Raw genomic sequence first — 19,444 nt, 5'->3', positions numbered from 1 at the left:
AAACTACCTCATGCTAACTTGACAGCTTGCAGAGGGTTAAATCTTAACCCTGCACAGTTCTTCATATTTAGTTAATAAAAATGATGGTGTCATCATGGGTATTTTTCTATCTTTTAAATACCCTTCAGTCTTCTAATAAAGCTACCTCTAATTGAGAGACAGTGTAAATAGTTTTCAATCTTCATAATAAATAACTGTGGTTTTATTTGGTTATTTAAATTATGAATAATAATATTCACATTAGTAAAAGTTATTAAAATCAACATTGTTTAATGAAAATATCATTTCTTTTTGCATGAACATGTATTAACTACAATAAATGTTCCATGCTTTGTTCTACGATTTACTGTTAGAGCCTTAAAGAATAATATTTTCCTCAAAGATATTATGGCAAAGGGATTTCTTTTGGTGGAACAGTTCCTACATCAAATCTGGTGCATGGCTCAGGCCACTGGGAACCTAGAGTTGATAGAAATTAGGAGGCATTATAAACACAAAATGATTTTTAATGAATTAAACAACTGGATGTGTGAAAACAAAGAATCCGAGAATATTCTAGTGAAATAAATGTATTTTTCAGCTTAAGCAAGACACTGGGTGAATAAATCTAAAATGAAAAAACCACCCAGAGATCAGCAGTGAGTCATGCATGCAGTGTGACTGATCAAAACCAAGTTGTTTCCAAACCAGTGTGCAGGCTTGATGCCTTCATGAATCAAGTCTGTGTGGCACCAGGTCACCTCGAATACATGTTGATGAGGTATTTATAAGCCCTTCACCATCCCAGCACAAAGCCCACACATGAGCCACAAGACCATCACCTACACATCTGCAAAAGACACAGCATGGTGAATAGCACTTTTCTTGTTCAGTAGCCGGTGGCAGGGCACTGTGAGCAGACAGAGATACAGGGACACAGAGACACAGAGGCACTTCCCCTCACTCAGCTGATAAACTTCCGTGCATTCCTGGGGACAGGATTGTCATAAAATGCACCATGGATTGATCCTCCTCCTAGGAAAGGAACGGTAGGTCTGTCCTCAGGTTGGAGCAAGGGTGGCCGGAGGATCTCAGAAGAGCTGTTTCAGCACAACCAATAGAATTTTCGGCCACCGTGACCAGGAGAGACAGGTCTCCTGCCATCCCGGTAGGCACTTGGGCTCCTGACAAAAGCTGGGCTCAGTAAAGGCTTGAGTAGAAGGCACAGACCTGAGGGTTGCCCCAGCAAGAGACAGGAGGTAGGGCCTGGTTTATACTGCTCTGGGTGTATCCCAGCCTCATCCGAATACGAAATCAGAAATTTGCAAAACAGCGGAGCTGGGATGGATCATCTACTCCAGACTCCTCACATTACAGTTTAAAGGGTGGCAGCCCTGGGAGGCAAAGCAACATGCTAAAGGCAGAACGTGGAAGAGGCAGCGCGAGATAAAATGCACCGTGCCAACCCCTGTTCAAGGATGCTGACACTGAGTGTGGGGCCAAGGATTCCAACGAGGAGAATGAGACAGTGTAAATACTTTGTTCCTCCCAAAACCCCAAATATTTTTTAATGGCACAAAACTCACCTTAACTAGCTCTCTACTGAGGGGGCTCTCTTCTGCTTCTTCGTCTTTCTGTCTGTCCCCATTTCTCTCTCTCAGACAAAAACACATACAATTTTGTGAAAAGGGACTTCCTGCCATACAAAGACAAAATTCATATCTTCAAAAATACACCTGACAATGCACGTTTCTCAATTCAAGTCTTTGTGTGGGGTCTGGGCAACTGGCTTATTTTCTAGAACATTCGGTGGTTCGAAAATCAGATCATCTTCCCCAAAGGAAGAGTTCTGGTCCGTGTTGATGAAGTTGGGGATGTCACATTTCATGAGCAAGTTCGGCTCCTCCTCTGGCCACCTGCTGCATCTGATGGCTTCCTGGAGCCGAACATCACTGTCAAGGGCTATGGTTTGGATACCAGCTTTGGCCTTGTCGAAGTGTCCCACTTCATTGATGTAGCTGTGAAAGATGGACCTAGATTCGTCATTGACCTGCCAGAGAACATCTTGGGCACCAGCGGTCTCCCAAAGTCTGACACAAATCTGTTCAGTCTGAATCTGTTCTCGGGAGACTCTGCATTGCTCTAAAGAAAACCAAAATAAAATATCGCTCACACTCTAGCTCGGTGACCTGAAGAATCATAGTTTTTGCCATCTACTGAGAGCAAACCCCTGCAGAGAGCATGCTGACAAGCACTGGAAGTGAAAGACATCGCTTCTGAACACATACAATTGCACCCAAGGCAAAAGTCTCAAGTGAGGACCCTTGGAAAATCCTGAAAAGACATCGCTCCCTGAGAATCCTCAATATTGGTGTCTCGCACACCAGTGTTTCTCAGTGGGACAATCAGATCATCTTCATCAGATTTAGTTAAAGTGCTTCTTAAAATGCAGAATTCTGGTGTGCACACCCTCAGAGTCTCAGAGGTAAGGACGGGTAGTCTGTATTTTCATAGCCACCAAGATCACTAAACATGCTCAGGTTTAGCACCGCGGTCTACATCGGGTCACCTGAGCATCGACAATGCTGTCTCATGTGGTGGGGTGGCCATGTGTGTCAGGGTGCTGTCCTACCCACGTGACTCCCCTGATTCTCAAAACTCACAGTGCAGCCCCATTGGGCAAGAAATACCACCATTTCACAATGCATACTCAAGGCGCCCGACTGACAGATACAATCAGTGATAGGAGAGGGGACAAAACTCAGCTTCCTGATACCTTCTTTCACTTACTGTGGGACAAATGATCAATGGTAATAAATTAGTGAGTGAGTGAATAAGATGACTCGTTATTCCCACGAGTGCCTGGAAGAGCGACCCTGGGCACACTGAGAACCGTAACAGCCCATCTACGTAATTGCCATCCTCCCCAGATCTATGTAAAGGTTACTACCACGCAGGCAGTGTCTCCTGAAGGGCAAGAATCATGTCTGAACACACTCTCAAATCCAGAACAGAACCTGACAACAATTAGGCTCTGGAGTCTGTGTTTAGCGAGTGTGGAATCTCAGTGATTTCAGCTCTTAGACCTTGCCTTCCCATCCCACCCCTCATGATATGGCCCCTAAGACCAGTTCTTTCAGGGCTGGGGCCACGGAACCCATTTACAGGACTGGAAGAATCTGATCATATAAACCATCCCCCAGATTATCATCAAGTGTCACCTGCATTTCAGGGATCAGTAATTCCAGAAGCTTTGCAGTTCAGGCAGCTGAGGGATTTTTATATCAGCTCTGTCTTCTACTGTGACTGCCTGGGTGATATCCGACAAGGAATTCTCAAAAGCCTGAGCTTTTCCTTTCAGGAATAATCTAATTAACAAATCTCGCTGACCACTCAACCAATGTGATGTGAAGATCAATGATTTACACAGGAGTACAACATTCACTAGGTCGTGGATTTAGAATCAGAGAAAAATCATTTGAGAAAGATTGACAGAATTTAGCTTTAATGCAAATTTAAGTATTCTTACCTTTCAGTAAATCATCTTCCCCTACTTATCACTTCACCCAAGTTTAAAAGATATTTGAGAACAGGGATGAGTGTGCCAGCAATCTGTGACCCAATAACCTAAAATGTCACCTAGGAAAAAGAGAGGAGTAACACATTTTTAAAAAGCATGGTGAGGATGGCGGGGCCATCCCCCAACTCCACACTAAGGAGCTCTGAGTAATAGCTTTCCTGCCTGCCTGGAGCATCAGCTGATGTGAAAACCCACCCAGAAACCTCACTGTCCAGCAGCTCTTCCGTAACACAGGCTACACTTCCTCAGAATTAAGAATTGGGTCAAGTAACCCCTTCGCTGAAGAATAAAGACAAAGGAGAACAAGAGGTTTCTGCCCCTCCCCAGGGGAGAGCCCAGACCTTGGGCTGCATGCACTGCACCCACCTCCCAGGAGAAGAATTAACTGGAGAAAGTCTTTCTGCGAAACTGGGGCAGCAAAGTTTGAGATGGGAACAAATTGACCAGCTGGCCAGGGACAGCCCCCTTCGTCGCTGCCTTGGCAGCTGCCTCCTCCCCCTCAGCACATCCTGCCCACCTCCAGTGGCTAAGCTGTCAGGGAAACTGTGCTTTGGGACCTGGGGCAAAAGAGGCTGCCCCCAGGCCAAGCTGCGGAAGAGATGGGAGCTAAACCACCAGCTCCCAAGCGGCAGGCTCCATACCCCCCCAACACCCCGCCGCCCCCTCACCCTACCGCAACCCCGGGGCAATATGACCCGGAGAAACGTGACCTGGGAACGAGGGTCGGCCAAGTCAGGCCTCCAGAGAGATGGGATCTTATCCTCCACCTCGCCAGGGGCAGCCCCTCTCTCCTCTCCAACACCTGATCTCACCGCGCCCACCTCCCAGGAGCAACCTGACCGGGTGTGGGGTGTCAGGCGAATCTTGCGCGGGAGAGGCCATCCCCAGGCCAGGTCAGTGGAGAGGAGAAGAAGTGGCCCCATTAGGCGGGGCAGCCGGACATCGCAGCTGCCTCTGCACTTCGACCGCATCGCGCCCTTCTCCCAGGAGCAAGCTGACCTGGAGACGGGCATCCGGCTTCTTGGGCAGCAGAGGACGCCCCCAGGATTGGCAGCGGGGAAGAGGAGAGCAAATTGACAGGCTCAGCGCTGCAGGTCTTCTACCCCCGCCGTCGCCACCCCCGCACCTTAAAGGCACCGCAAAGGGCACCCCTCCCCCAGCAGGTTGAATGGGACAGGTGTGTCTGGTGATCTGGGGGAGGAGAGGCCACTCCCACACCAGGCAATCAGGGAGACGGGAGCCAATCCACCAGCTCCCCAAGGCAGCCACCTACCCCCGCAGCAGCCACCTCTCTTGACCCCTGACCTCACGGTGGCCTCCTCTAGGAAGCAGGCTGACCTTGAGATGGACGTCCGGCGAACTTGGGACAACAGAGACCGCCCTCAGGGCAAACCATGGGGGGAAATGGGAGCAAATGGACCGGCTCCATGGGAAAACCTGCCGCTGCTGCCACCACCCCCAACGTACCACGCCCGCCTCCCGGGGTCAGGCCGACTAGGATACACGTGTCCCGTAACCCAGGGCAACAGAGACCGCCCCCAGGACAAGCCGCGGGGAAGATGGGAGCAAATGGGCCCGCTCCCCCGCTGCAGGCCCCCGACCCCCGCCACCCGTGCACCCTGACTTCCCTGCCTCACGCCCCCAGCAGGCAAAGTGGGACAGGGGTGTCCGGGGACCTGGCGCAGCAGATGCCGCCTGCAGGCCACGCGGCACTGACATGGGAGCTAATACACAAGCTACCCCGGGGCAGCCTCCCTATCCCCGCAGCCACCACCTTACCAGCCCCCTGACTGCACCGCACCCATCTCCCAGGTGCAACCTCACCTGGAGTCGGACCGCAGGCAAATCTCCGGCGGCAGAGGTCGCCCTCAGGCCAGGCCGCGCGGGACAGAAGAAATGGAGCTACTCCCTGGAACGGACCCCCTCCCCCTGCAGCCGCCGCCGCCGCCTCCCAGGGGCAAGCTCACCTGGAGACCCGCGTCCCGCCTCTACGGCAGCAGAAGCTGCCACTGGCTCCGCCGCGGGGGAGAGCTGAGTGAACTGACCGGTTTCCGCGCGGCAGTCCCCCTAACCCCGTGGGCCCCGCACATTAATGGCACCGTCCCGACTCAGCAAGCTGAGTGGGACAGGCGTGTACGGTGACCAGGGGCAGCAGAGGCCGCTCCCAGGCCCGGCAGCCGGGAGAAGGCAGCTATTCCATCAGTTCGCCAGAGGCAGCCGCGCTCCGCCCCCCTGTCGCTGCCGCTGCCCCCTGACCTAACCGCCCCACCTCCCAGGAGCAAGCTTACCTGGAGTCCAACATCTGGCGAATCTCCAGCGGCCAAGGCCCCCCTAGGCCAAGCTGCAGGGAAGAGAAGAAATCGACCGGCTTGCCCTGGCAGCCTCCCACGCACCGCCGCCTCCGCCGCCCCAAACGATTGCACTAGCCTCCCGGGGTCAGGCTGACTGCGAGGATGTGCACTTGCCTTCTAATCCTGGCCACGTGAATGAGCACCTCCCTGCATCCCTACACTCCCTGCACCTCTGCACCCCTGCCACTATCTGCACTTCTGCACTGCCTGCACTTCTGCACCCCCGCATCCCCTGAACTTCCTGCGCCCTCCACAGCCCCTGCACCCCTTTCACCAGTTACACTTTTGCACTGCCTACACTCCTGCACCCCTGCTTGTCCCACACACCACCTCTTGGGCCTGTGGCAGTCTCTGCTGTTAGACCAATGCACAGGAACTCACATCTTTGCCAGTATATGATGCATCAGTGGACGTCTGGGGTTGGCTGCAGGAAGGTACATGTTCCCGGTCACTAGCCTGGGCCACTAGGGTGATCTCTCTGAGGTCACCAAGGGCGGGCTCAGAGATGCTGTTTTCCGGGAAGAGAGGAGTTGAAACAGGTCTTGAGGGCAGAGCTGTGCTCACCAGGCCGTCCACGCTTCATGTTTTACACAGGGCTTCGGAGAAGTGAAATGGATCCAGCCAAGTAAGACCGGCCTGCTGTACGCCCACCTCAGTCCTGGGCTTTGAGTCAGACCGACTGGCTCCCACCCTCACGGCCCAGTTTTGGTACCTGAATGGTCCCTTTGAGGCATCCCATCAGTTCTCATGAAGAAGTCTGGCTGCTTCCACCCCATGGCCCTCCCTCCTGTGCTGGCCTCAGGAAGTTTCCTTATTTGGGGAAGAAGGCAGCCCACCCCCTACCCCACCCCTCACCATGCTCTCACCCAGGCTGCTGCTCTCTCTGCCCATCAGAGTCTGGAAAGCCATCCCTCTTCAGTTATGTCCCTTCTGAGATGGACTTGCTTCCACTCAATTCTAGGCAAGGATGCACCATGGAATGCACTGGGTAAGAGAACCAAAATAAATACTTTCTTCTGTGAGGTTTTCTGTTTATCTACTGGGATGGGCTGTGTGTAGTTTGCTACAGCTATTGGTGTGAGAGGCTAAAACAGCCTGTGTGTCCTTGTTTTCATCTCCCCGCTGTCTTTGGGTTTTCCCTTGACACTCCTGAGACATTTACTTCTTTTAGTTTTATTCCTGTTATTACACAGGGGCCCTACTGACATGGAGGTAAGGTGTTGGGGGAGCAGGACAGAGCAGGGCATCTGTAGTCCTGTGATTAGTTCTCATTGAGCCTATGCCCTGAGCTGTGACCTCCACAAGTGTGTCTCTTTCCCCCCACCCCAATTTGGGTGAGACAGAAGGGATTTCCCTTCTCCCAGGTTGGTTAGGCTCTGGTAAAATAATTTCTCATTAAAAAAACAAACAAACAACAAACAACTTCCCCAAATGAAACAGAATGTTTTGGGTATATTTCAATAGAGTTATTTTCTCCTTTCCAGGCAGGAAGCATGAGGAGTTATCCTCTGAGGCCTTCATTCTGAGAACAGGACACGGTCCTGGAGGTAAAATTCATGAAAAAGAGCAGGGGGCCCCTCTGACTGGCCCCCTGGAGTTGTCACACTCGGACTTCCCCACCCTGAGACTTCCACTGGCCTCAGGGACCTGTTAAATCTGCCTGCCCTGGGGGTTGTTACAAAAGCGGGTTCTGCCCTGGGAGCTCTGACTCGCCAAGCTTGCCTGGCTGCCTCTCTGTGTTGGGAGCAGATTTTCCCCTCATTTTTCTGGGATCTAAGAATTACAGTGGGATTGCAGCTCCCTCAGCTCTGGTGTTGTTTTCAGGACAGAAGGAGCAATTTCTGAGCTCCACACGAGCTGGAACAAAGGCTGGAATCCTCCCCTCCTCTGCCTCCATGCAATAAGTGGCTGTGGTTCTAGCCGAGTTTCTGAAGATGTGGATTTAAACACACACATCCCAGCCCCTACAGGAGCACACAGTCCCATAAATCCCCCCAGTTTCCACTGGTAACTACTGAGCTGATGGGGACACGGGTTTCGGGTCCACAGAGGCCTGACTGCACTACTTGCTCCGTGGCCTATTAACGTGGTTGCTCTGGGTCTTGTCTGAAGTGGCTTGCTTACCGCACCTGGTACATGGGAAACACAAAATAAGTTCTAGAAACTTCACTTTTTCTCCCTCCAGGGCCTTCAAACATAGAAAGTATTAAGTGAACTCAGACGGCCTAGTCACCGCAATGAGGTCCGTCCAGCCTGGCTCTCCTGAGTGATGGGCACTGACTTGCACCTTAACTCGGAACAGTAGGGGAACCGCCTTCTTCTAACTGGGCCTCTCCCCACACCGGGCACGCCCTCAGCTGAGACGGTGTCAACTCCCTCATTGAGGTGTGTGCTGGTGGCTTCAGTGTGACCTGGCCCTGCCGGGATATGAACCTGCAGTGAGTGAGGTGGAGGGTCGGGTGGAGAGGGGTCCCTTCTGGGGTGGCAGGGGGCCCGGTAGCACCCAGCCCGGCCTGGTGCCTGGGGCTCCCTAACACCTCCTACAGCTCCTGGGTTGGCTCCGGTCCTGGCCAATCCATACACCCTCCCAGCATCTTCTCATTAAGTCCCTTTTTGCTTTTATCAGCGAGAGGTGGCTTCTGTTGCTTGTTCAGTGAAACAGTACATAGGGAAACCAGACTATTTCTAACATCAGTAAAATACCAACCTCAGTTATCTCGCAGGGCAGACCGTGCAGCACAAAGGCCTGCACAGGGCTGTGCGAACGGCTTACGTGAAGGGTCCTCATCATCTGTCTTCAGAGATGCAGAAGCTGGTGGTTCAGGTAAAACCTCAGGGAGGGATTGAGGAATCCAAAGCTGGTTGGTTTCAAAGGCTAACTGGTCAGACCAGACCCCTGAGCTGTGGTCAGAAGCCTAGCTCAACATCACGCAGACTCAGCACCCTAAGTGCCAGGTGGGGGCGGTGGTGTTCCCTTTGCAGGCTCTCATTGGGGATTCACTGTAGTCCCTTAAATGCAGCAGAGATTCCAGCCCCCTTAGCCCCCACCCTGCGTGTTCCATGACACAAATCCCGGGAGTGTTTAATTTTCATCTTTGTTTAGGAGGATGAAGGAGGGGCAAGAGGAGACATAAATTCATACTGACTGACACAAGGTCACAGCCAGTACCTCCTCCTTGGAGAGATATGTGCTCCCAAAATGGTGGCTGGGGGGCTGGGCGGAGACCCTCCACTGGTCCCAGAGGGACTCCCTCATCTGGCCACAACTGATGGGTTGGACAACAGATCCAGAGGGAGACAGAGCATCTTTCCTGGGAATTTGGAACTGACACACAGAAATCAAGTTCACTCATCTGGGGATTGGCGAGGGTGAGGGGCGGTGGTTGGAAGTCAAATGAAACCAGAGCATGAGAGAAAGTTAGAAGTGAAAGAGAGAGAGACAGAGAGACTGAGCTTGTGAGAGCAAATAGTCAGAAAGAAGGAAAACAATCAGGGGACAGAGGAATTCCAGCTCTTGACTGTCTAGTTTGTCCTAGCCCATCAACAACCCCGCGGGATGGTTAATAAAATTCCAGTTTTGCAGATAAGGATAAAGGCTGAAAGAGGTGGGGGCTGGGTTTGGGTGCACAGTTAATTCAAGTGCCGCTGGACCCCTCATTTCCCATTGCCTGAAGGCACTGTAATCCTCACTGGGAACCCTGCGGTCCCCTGACAGCCCAGCACCCTGATCAAATGGCCCCTGCGGGAGTGGGAACCCCTCTGAGGGTGAAGAGTTCCCTGAACCGAGATGCCATGCATCAGCAGGCTCCTGCACACCCCAGGTTAACATCTCCACAGCTGTGCAGTCTCCCGACCCACTTCCCTCCCTGCCAGGCACCCCTTCCTTACCACCGAGTGTACTGCAGGAATTCAGACACAGGGATGCCCAAAGCAACACGAGCCCACCGGCTATACAAACAGCAGACTCCCAGCCCCACCTGGGTTCCGAGGGGACAGTAGGCGTCCTCAGCTTCCATGTGTCTAAGACAATCTTCTTCAGCTGGTGGTTATAGAGAAAAATAAAAGGTCCAAAACATAGTTCAGTGAGGAATTCCTCCAAGGACCTGACTCCAGAGACTACAACCAGGGGTCCCTACCCCCCGGACTTGGGGTGAAGGTGGATTATTGATCAGCACAACCTCCGGTGGCCCAGCTCCTCAACTTGGCTGCCCAGAGTGGGCTGGGGGAATGGGTAAAGCCAGGGCACTCAGGAAGAGCACAGAGGACCTGATCTCCCCTCTCCGCACTTGTAAACCCTTCCTCAAATCTCAAGGCATCTGACAGAGAGCAGCCACCACAATAAGGAGATGCTCCCATCTCTTCACTCACTCCAGTCTGTTCACTTACGTGCTGAGCATCCACTGGGTCCCAGGACATGACACATAGGATGGCCGATGGGACAGGCTTGGTCCTTCACCCTGGACCCTGTTCAATCTGATGGAAGAATGATCACTCATAAAGAGTTTCTCAAAATTATACAGAGAGCAAAGACAAACTGCAGAGTGAACCAAATTTAAAAGTATATATGAAAATCCCCCAGTCTCCCCGCCTAAGGTTAACAGCATAAAGCAAAAAGATCTTGCCTTTGATCACCAAGGAAGTTGTCACCCCCTCTCAGGTGGAAAGGACAGTTATTCTTTGAGCAGGACACAGAAGTGCTTCATCGGATTGGACCAGGGCATCTACAGTCATTCAGCAAATGTGTATAAGCTCCTACTACGTACGGGAATCTCCTAACTAGACCAATTCACAAGGTTCTCGGGCTTTATCAGTCAACAAAATAGACATGACTCCCCATCACTGGGGGCTCAGAGTTTTAGTAGAGGAAACAGGCAGCATGTTGGGGGTAGTAAGAGCTTGGAAAAATTAAAAAAAAAAAAGAGTGATATGAGCAAACTCCGGTGATGGCGGTGGGGTGGGAGGCAGGCAGGAGGGAATAAGGCAATCCTGGCAGATCTCACGGAGTAATGAACTTGAAGCAGAATAGATCCGGAGGAAGAAGGAAGAACCGGAGCCAGAGGCCCCCTGAGTGAGGGGGAGAGTGTGGGCAGAGAGGCAGAGCACGCCGGGTCCTGAGGCCTTTGTGACGACTTTGGCTCCTAATGAAATGATGACCCGTTTAGTGAGTTTTGAGGGGAGGGGTGATATAGTCCAACTTAAGCTTTTGTGTTTGTGTTTTTTTGTGGGAGGTAATTTATTTATTTTAATGAAGGTGCTGGGGATTGAACCCAGGATCTCTTTTTTTTTTAACATTTTTTATTGATTTATAATCATTTTTGAACCCAGGATCTCTTGCATGCTAAGCATGCGCCCTACCACTGAACTAAACCCACCCCATCAATGTATGCTTTTGCAGGCTCCCTCTGACTCTGTGTGGATGAGAGATTGTAGGAAAGCAAAGATGGAAACAGGAGGCTATTGGTGTCCAGGAAGGGCTGAAGGTGGCTCTTAGGAGGGCGGGGAGCAGGGAGCAGGTGGTTAAGAAGACAGAATACCCAGAATTTTCTAACAAGCTGGATTTGCTGTCTGTATGTGTAAGAGAAAGACAGAAAGAACATTGTTAAAACATCTGGACCTGGACAATGGGAGGGATGTCCTCTCCATCCACAAGGGATGGGACAAGGTGGGGCTGAGCAGGTGGAAAGGGGCTGGTATCAGCTCAGTTCTTCAATGTCATGGTTAAGGTGTGTATTACATATTGCCACAGAAATGCCTAATAGGTAGAGGAGTCTGTTTTCTTTTTCTTTTTAACATTTAAAAAATATAATTTAAATGTATTAATTGTATTATGTGAATGATTTGGGAAGTTTGTTTCATGCCAAGGTATATGTTATATATAGCCAAATGGAAAATATATCAGAAAGGGGAGAAATGAGGGCTTTCACATAAACTGACTGTCCATAACGTAGGTAAAATTTCAATAAAACCAGTGTTCAGTGCAAAAACCTCATCTTGGTGTTACATAAAAATAAATGAAAAAGGACTATGTTAATATATCATTATTTCATGTTACATAATAGCCCCAAACAAACACACTGATTAACTATGAGGCTTGTAGAAATGCTATTCGCTTTTTTCACATAAATACAGAAATGCAGAAAGGTTCTAAGGTAGAATAAGCATCTTAGTGGAAATAATACAGATTTGAGCATTTTACATGATATATATATTTACTGATACAAAATTTGGAAAAGTAATTACATAGTAGAACATATGTATGAATGTGAAAGCAAAATTAATGAAAGAAAAAGAATGTGAGTCTCAGGGATAAAGGTCCAGATGGAAAGGGCAAATCAGGGAGTTTTGGAGAAATCGAGAAATTGATGGCATGCCAATTTCCAAGGCTGGGTTGCTTCCACCAAAGGAATAGCTGAGAGAGAGATGAGAGGCCCAGGAGCCAACCCTGGGGCACACCCACAGTGTATGTTTGGGAAAAAGAGGAGACATTGGCAAAGGACCAGCCAGTAGATCAAAAGCAGAAAACAGACAGAGCGATGGGCTGGAGTTTAAGTTAAGCAGGAACACGGGGGAGGAGGGATGGAAGAGCTGGGTCAAATGCTGCCGAGGGTCTACGCATGATGAGGACTGAAAATTGACCGCTATATTTAGCAACGTGTGGTCACTGATGGCCTTGACAGGGCAGTTTCCATAGAGCGAGGGATCAGGGGAAGAGCCAGAGTGGGTGTAAAAGGGGATGGCTCAAGAGAAGATGCAGACAGTGAGTTTAAACAACTCCTTAAAGATTTGCTGCAAAGACACAGGGTGGCAATTGGTGGGGGTGAATTAGGGTCAAGGAGTGCTGTTTGTTTCTTTTAAGAAGATGGACGTTTATATACTGATGGGAGCCAACTAGCAGAACAAAATAGATGAGGTAGTGAAAGAGAGGATGGTTTTGGGAGTGACAACCCAGAGAAGATGGGAGGGATGGGGCCCTGGGGACTTTTCGAGGAATTGGCTTTCGATGTCACCTGTAATAAGAGGTGGGGCACCGAGAGTGAGGTCACAGACAACACTAGGTGAGCGGATGTGCTGGGAGTTGCTTGTGAAACTTCTCTTCTGTTGGCTTGTTTGCTTGTTCAAAGTAGAAAAGTAACCTTACCAGCTGAGGGATGAGGAGGAAGAAAGAGTTACTGGAGCCATGAGAAGAAGATAAGAAAGAGCCTTCCAGGGAGAATGGGACAGTGAAAAGAGCAGGGGGAGATGGGGGAGTGCGCTCCCAGAAAGTTACATTTTCTCTTTGACGTCCCCAAATGTGTGATGTGTGATTACCCTTCCTGCTGTCTACGAAATAAAACTTAAGTATGGTTCAGAGGAAATGCCATTTCATTCTAAGAGGCAACCTGTTTCTCAGGAATGGCCATCTTAAACTGCAAATATTACAAAAAATGTTGAAAAGATGAACCTGTGTACCTAAAATCCCCTATTTTCTATTAATCTGTTTACTATTTAATTCCCCTATCAATAACTCATAACCAATAATGCCATGATGGAGGTACACTGATGCTTAAAAGGAAATGAGATCTGTATCCTTTTCCTAAATTCCATGGCTTCCTTAATATACAGTTCCCCTTGGAATTTAGGAATGTCTGGTATAAGAAGTGAGAAACAGTTTGAGAAAATCCCGGCTCAGAATTACACAGCACAACCGCATCTCAGAAGTATATACAGCCGTAAAGAATTTTAGAAGCAAAACTCCGTAACTACTCTTAAAGACTTTTGCAAACCTGGGCCTGCCCAGATGTTTCCAAACTGGAAAGGGACTCCAATCACTTGCCTGGTACCGGACCAGAGGCTGGCCAGCCTTTTCTGTAAAAGCGAGAGAGTAAATATTTTCAGTTTTGCAGATCATTTTGTTGTAACCATGCAGGTCTGCAATAAGAAAGCTAAGAGCACTGGGAGACAGGAAACAAATGGGCATGCCCACACCCTCCCTTCCACTCAGGGCAGCTTCTCTGTGGTGGGCAGTTTTGCCACAATAACTTGTTTCTTTGTTTCCATTGGTTTCTTTTTTTCCACCTTACTGCTCAAGCTCAGAAATTCAGGTGGTCCTGGTCCTTCAGCATCCATGCAGAGAGAAGGCTGAGTGGGGTTGGGAACCCCACCTGATGGAGAAGAGAGATTGCTGGGAGGGACACTACGGTGGCCACCATGACACGAGACAATCACACCTTCTGGGGTGAAAGGGAATGAAGACAAGGGAGGGACAGAGCAGTGGGACCCCTAGGTCGCCTGCCAGGCTTTCTCTCCCTCCACAGCCACCCTGGGTGCCTGGGGGGTGTTGGGATTCAGCTACGGTGATTAGGCTGAAGGGACTCAATATAAAGGACCATCCAGCTCCTCACTAGGTTCCAAACGCAGCCCCTCAAAGTCCACCCTCTGAGTTTCTGGAACTCAGCTGGAAGAATAAATGAGCAGGCCAGATCCAGAGCCCAAGCCAAACACGACGGTGGTCACGTGGGGTTGTAACCCCATGCTCAGTGGTAGGGGACGCCTTGCAAATCTGCAGAAATCCCTGTTCCACCTCATTCCTGGGGGAAACCCCAGATCTCCTTCTGCTCTGTCTGTTCTTCTCTTGATGCTATTGTCCTGGATGGATGCAGAGTCTTTGAACCTGGCCCTCCAAACGTACATAAGCAGCCTTTTCGATAAAACAAATTATGCACTTTTTCACATTTGCCAGTTTTTTGATTCCAGAAATTTTGCGGGACTCATTCTCACAGTCTCCTGTGCCCCCACCACTTGGTGGCCCTCTGCTCATGGAAACACCATTTCCCACAACTGCACCCTGCCTCCCAGCTGGTCAGAGGGGAAAGTCCCACAAAGACACAGGTGATTGTGAGGATCCTGTCCCCCAGCAGAAAGCCTACTCCTGGAGCCACGGACAGGGATCTGGCCTCCTGAGCCGCTCAGCTCTAATTCAAAGCCTAAACTGGGGGCCCCGAACATTGCTGACTGACTTTCTGAGTCACCTGGACTGGAGGGGCCTGATTTATCTTTCCAGGAATGGATGTAGTGCAGCCTCCATTTTCAGGGCTGATATTGACGATGGATCTAGTTCCCCCCACTGCACCGCAGGAAGGAGAGGCCCTTCCATCCCACAGCTTGGAAACCCAGCCCAGGTAAGTTCTGAAGCAGTGTATTGCTGCCAGGTCCAGTATCCCTGCAGAGTGGCCTCTGTCCCTGAATGAGCCCCTTACCTGGGCCTTTTCTGCCCCGACACAACCACACCCCAGTCTGTGCCAGAGATCTGGGGCTCTGTGTGTCCAGGGCACACAGTTGGGACCTGAGCCAGGTGTCCCCTGGGCCTCAAGGGGGAGAGGTCTGCCTCTGCATCAGGGGAAGGTGATCCCTCATGGCTGGCAGGACGCTCTCAATATGGACCTCCAGGCGCCCAGGGAGCAGTTTCCCTGCAGGTGTTAGAAGCCATCATCAGGAGGGCAGGCCCCTCTTTGTGCAGACCATCCCGCAGTGCTGGGCCCACGTGCTGACCACAGAAACCTACATGTCCCCAGGTTACCCCAGGCAACCTCACAAATTCGTCACTTGGTGACCTGGGTACCACGGGATCATTGGCCATCCCATGAGGGTGGTCCTTGCAGGCATGGACTCCAGGTGCTCCCGTTAAGAAATCCCCCTGGGTTTCTGTGGTCACAGAGCCCACACCAGAAGATTCTAGTCCTGCAGTGACCACCACAGCAGTCACCTCCCCTGTGCATGTCCAGGAACAAATGACAGCAATTTATTGCCAGGAATCGTGATGAACAAGGGGGTGGGATTCCATACTAGTTTTAGGATCCTGGTAACTCACTCTGCATCCCAAAAAGCATCCATGAGAAATGTGTTTATTGGGATATCTGTGCCCCTAGAAGAGCTGTTCCTTCGGGCTCCTGGGACCCTCCAGCCCCTCTCAAGATTCTCAGAGCTTGGGCCTAAATTTCTATCTCCCTCCTTTGGTGTACAGCCACCTGTGTCTCGTGATCACAGGTCACTTTATTGCATGACTTGGCATGTTCTTAGTTCTCGTCCTCCACCCCTGCACTAGACTCCCACGATGTTCCCACTGACCCTTGGCTCCCTGGGTGGGTCAGGGGGCCCTAAGTCTGCACCCTTCACTCTCCTCCTCTACCCCCAACTCTGAGGCCACCCCTAGGTGGACTGGAAGGTGTTTGTAAATGAGTCTTACACAAGGACATGACTGGACAAAGCAGGGCTCCACCCCCGGAAAGCACACCTGCTCCCTTCTCTGATGAGGACCCCACAGCCCCACATTGCCTCCAGGGGTCTACTCAGCACACAGTCCCCCAGTTCTGGGCAAGGCGTCTCCCTGGAATCCTTGCTTCCAGGCAGAGTCTCTCTGTCCTTCTGAGTTTAGAGTTGTTCCCATGTTCCTGAGCACCAAGGTGCCCAGCACAGACCATTCACTGACCTGGAGAGACAAGGAAGATATGTGGCCACAGGTATCACAGGACACACCTGCTGGGACCCCAGGCCAAAGGGCCATCCTTCTGCCTTCTCAGGTGTGGATCCCGTGGTACCTTTTTGCAGGGGGCCCAAATGGGGAGTGGGGCCCAAAGCAGTTCATGGGGCTCTCTGGGCAGGGAAGACTTGGGCCAGGCAGCCTTGCCTGGTTTCCCTCCTGGGGCACTCTGAAAACTCCTGCTCCTCTGGCTGTGGCTGGAGGCCGCCCAAACTTCAGGGCGGGGCCCTTTCTCTCAGCCTCCACTGCCTCCAAAGCCACGCTGGAGCTGGCATGGGGAAAGAGCTTTCTTGCCCTCTTGTGGCCAAGCTGCCAGAGGTGGATGCTGCGGGGAACTGGAAAGAGTTAGCAGTTGCTCAGATGTGAGTGGTTAGGCAATTTGACACCCTGTCAACTAGCCTTAAACATTGGAAAGAGGGCTTTCCCGGGAAAGCTGGAAGTTACTTTCAGTAATTTGTTTAAAGATTTCTTTTTTTTTTTCCCTTAAAGACTCATAAAACCTCTCCCAGGTCATTCCTGGTATGGACCATTATCCAGGGATCAATCGGGAAATGCAGGAGGAGAGGGGTGGGGGTTGGGGAGAGGGTAGGTGAGATCAGAGCCCACAGAGAGGAGATGCCCCTCCCAGGAGCCACAAACTGGGCAGTGGCTGCTGGCATCCAGCTCTCCTGTTCTCAGGCCCATTTCATCTGTGGGGTGTTTCCAAAAGAAACAATGGTGGAAGGGCCATGGAGGACCCCTAGACCTCCCAGAATAGACAGGGGGAGCAGAGTCACCATGCTGGCCCAGAGCTTGGAGACAGACCTGCAGTGGAGACCACAGGTCTTCTGAGAAGCCAGTTTCGAAATAAAGGCAGTATGCGCTGGAATACCCATTTCGAGCAATTGCTTCACCATAGACATGTAATTTACATAGTTCTTCTCACCACGAAACTGTGTTCCCAACACGCTACATGAATGACGGCTTCAACACACATTCATTTCTGAGATGTGAACAAGTGTAGAGCCGCTCATTCGTCCAGCATAATGGGCATGGTTACACCTAGGAAAGCTTACCAAGATTTCTCAGCAACAGCCAATTTCGAAATAAAGGCAGTGTGCGCAGGATAAGACGGTTGGAGTGAGGGCTTCCCCATACACATGTAAGTTATATAGTTCCCCTCACCATGAAACGCTGTTCCCAACATGCTACATGCATGAAGGTTTTAACACACATTCAGTTCTAAGAAGTTAGCATGTGGAGAGCCGCTCTTTCATTCAGCATAAAAGGCCTGGTTACACCCAGGAAGATTTACTCAGATGTCTCAGCTGGTTCCTTCACCCAGATTCAAAATAAAGGCCGTTTTTGCTGGGAAAGCCTGTTGGAGCGTGTTCAGAGCTGTTTCGGGCTCTGTCCCAGCTGGAGGGTGCAAACCCCAACCTCCAGAATGAGGGACAAGGACCCCACCGGCCAGGTGGTGTTGCCTTTGCTGGGGAACAGTGATCTTTGGGTTAGATATTTTGCAGCTCTCTCTAAAACCTGTTTTGACTTAAGTTTGCATCCTAGTCACCAGTTTCAGGGCAACAGAAAAAGCATATCCTACATCCCTTTGCACTGAAATCTTCCCAAAAGAGCAAATATTTGCCCATGAAAATACCAGCTGCTCTTCTAAGGCCCCCTAAATACCCAGCAGTGTGGCCGGTGCACTCTTGATCAGGAACAGGATGAGAGGGACCAGCGGTCTTCCAGCAGGCTTGGCCTGGTGTGGCAGCTGCGCTGTGGGTCCGTGGTGGGAGGGCCATTCAGGGAATCCTGTTTGAGGGGCCTCTGTGCACGTCTGCATTATGCTCTCTGAGGTTTCATACAAAGCTCCAGGCATCCTAACTGGTCAGATACAGCCCCCACCCTCGGGCTGGAACCACCAGGACCTCAGTACCTGTAACAGGGACGGTGCCCGGTGTGGGGAGAGGTCATGGGACACTCTGGGGGCAGGGGTAGTGGTGCTGGGGAAGGCAGGGGGTGCAGTGAATGGTGGAGGGTGCAGGGTCCCTTGCTTGGGGGTGAGAGTTCTTGCGGAGACCACAGAGCATGGCACACACAATCCCCACCCCATACCCCAAATTCCTAGCCCCGCCAACACAGGGGCTTCTCTGAACACTCTCACCGTGGCTAGCCTGTAAGACCGCACCTAACCCGGCATCTGGCACCCCTGCCCTATCTCCCCTCTTAGGACAGATCCCGTCTCCTTGGAAACTGCCCAGCAGCGTGAATTCAAGGCGGGCAGCGGGCCTGGAGGATCTGCACTTCAGGTGCCCTACCTGGCCAGCCGTTTGTGCCTTGGCTCAGTCCTCTATCTTGCCCAACGGCAGCCTGGGTCCACGTCCGGTGCAAGGGGAGGCCGCGGAGCCCAGGCTGAGCCACACACATGGACAGGTGAGGGTGCCCCCACCCCGCTGCACCACCGCCCCGCAGCCCCGCCCACTGGTGGCAGCACCGCCCCATCATCCGGCCGGCGCCAGCTGCAGGTGAGGAAGTCTGCTCGGCACCGCCCGCCCCGGCCCCGCCCAGCTGCCCCATAAGCCTCCCCCCAGCCCCCGTCCTGGCCGAGCCCTGGCTCCCATTGGCTCCGCAATTTCTGCCCTCTCACGTTTAGCCTCGGGAGGACACAGACGCAAGCGCTAGAGGAGGGCCCCCCGGCGTTGCCATGGCTACATGCGCCGCGCTCTGCGCGGGCCGGTGTGAGCTTCTGGGGCGGGCAGCGGGCTCCGGAAGTGTGCAGCTACCCGGGACCATGGCGGTGCTTGCTGCTGGGGCTGGCGGCTTGCTCGCCTGGGCGACTAGTTCTTGCCTGGTCAGTCGGCGGCCGACATCCTGTCTGGGGCGGCGTCCCACAGACGGTAAACGTACGGCCGCGCCGTTGGGGGGGCCAGTGGACATGGACCGGGGTGGGATCCGGGTTGGTGTGGCTGCCGGGGAGGCGCTGTGGTGCCAGGGAGCGAGTTGGGGCGGGGAGGACAGGGCTGGGGCACAGCCTCGGGC

The 19,444-nt window shown here is 51.8% G+C and overlaps 1 long non-coding RNA gene across 4 annotated transcripts; it reads right to left on the bottom strand.

Annotated features, from left to right (window-relative positions):
* Positions 1-358: 358 nt before the first annotated feature.
* On the bottom strand, positions 359-18,851 carry LOC141578012 (uncharacterized). Of its 4 annotated transcripts, none has more exons than XR_012507867.1 (12): positions 18,724-18,851; positions 13,674-13,755; positions 10,297-10,383; positions 9,799-9,949; positions 8,618-8,741; positions 6,777-6,894; positions 6,292-6,418; positions 4,270-5,900; positions 3,509-3,618; positions 1,566-2,119; positions 826-1,014; positions 359-459 (listed from the first exon to the last, which is right to left on the bottom strand). It is a non-coding gene; the product is annotated as an uncharacterized LOC141578012 (long non-coding RNA). The 4 variants fall into 4 exon arrangements; XR_012507865.1 differs by lacking the exon at positions 359-459 and having other exon boundaries at positions 483-1,014; positions 4,270-4,579; positions 4,833-5,900; XR_012507864.1 differs by lacking the exon at positions 359-459 and having other exon boundaries at positions 483-1,014.
* Between the last annotated feature and the right edge of the window lie 593 nt (positions 18,852-19,444).

This window comes from Camelus bactrianus, chromosome 6, assembly GCF_048773025.1.
Source record: "Camelus bactrianus isolate YW-2024 breed Bactrian camel chromosome 6, ASM4877302v1, whole genome shotgun sequence".
NCBI lineage: Eukaryota > Metazoa > Chordata > Mammalia > Artiodactyla > Camelidae > Camelus > Camelus bactrianus.
This window is presented reverse-complemented; position numbering and strand designations above follow the sequence as displayed.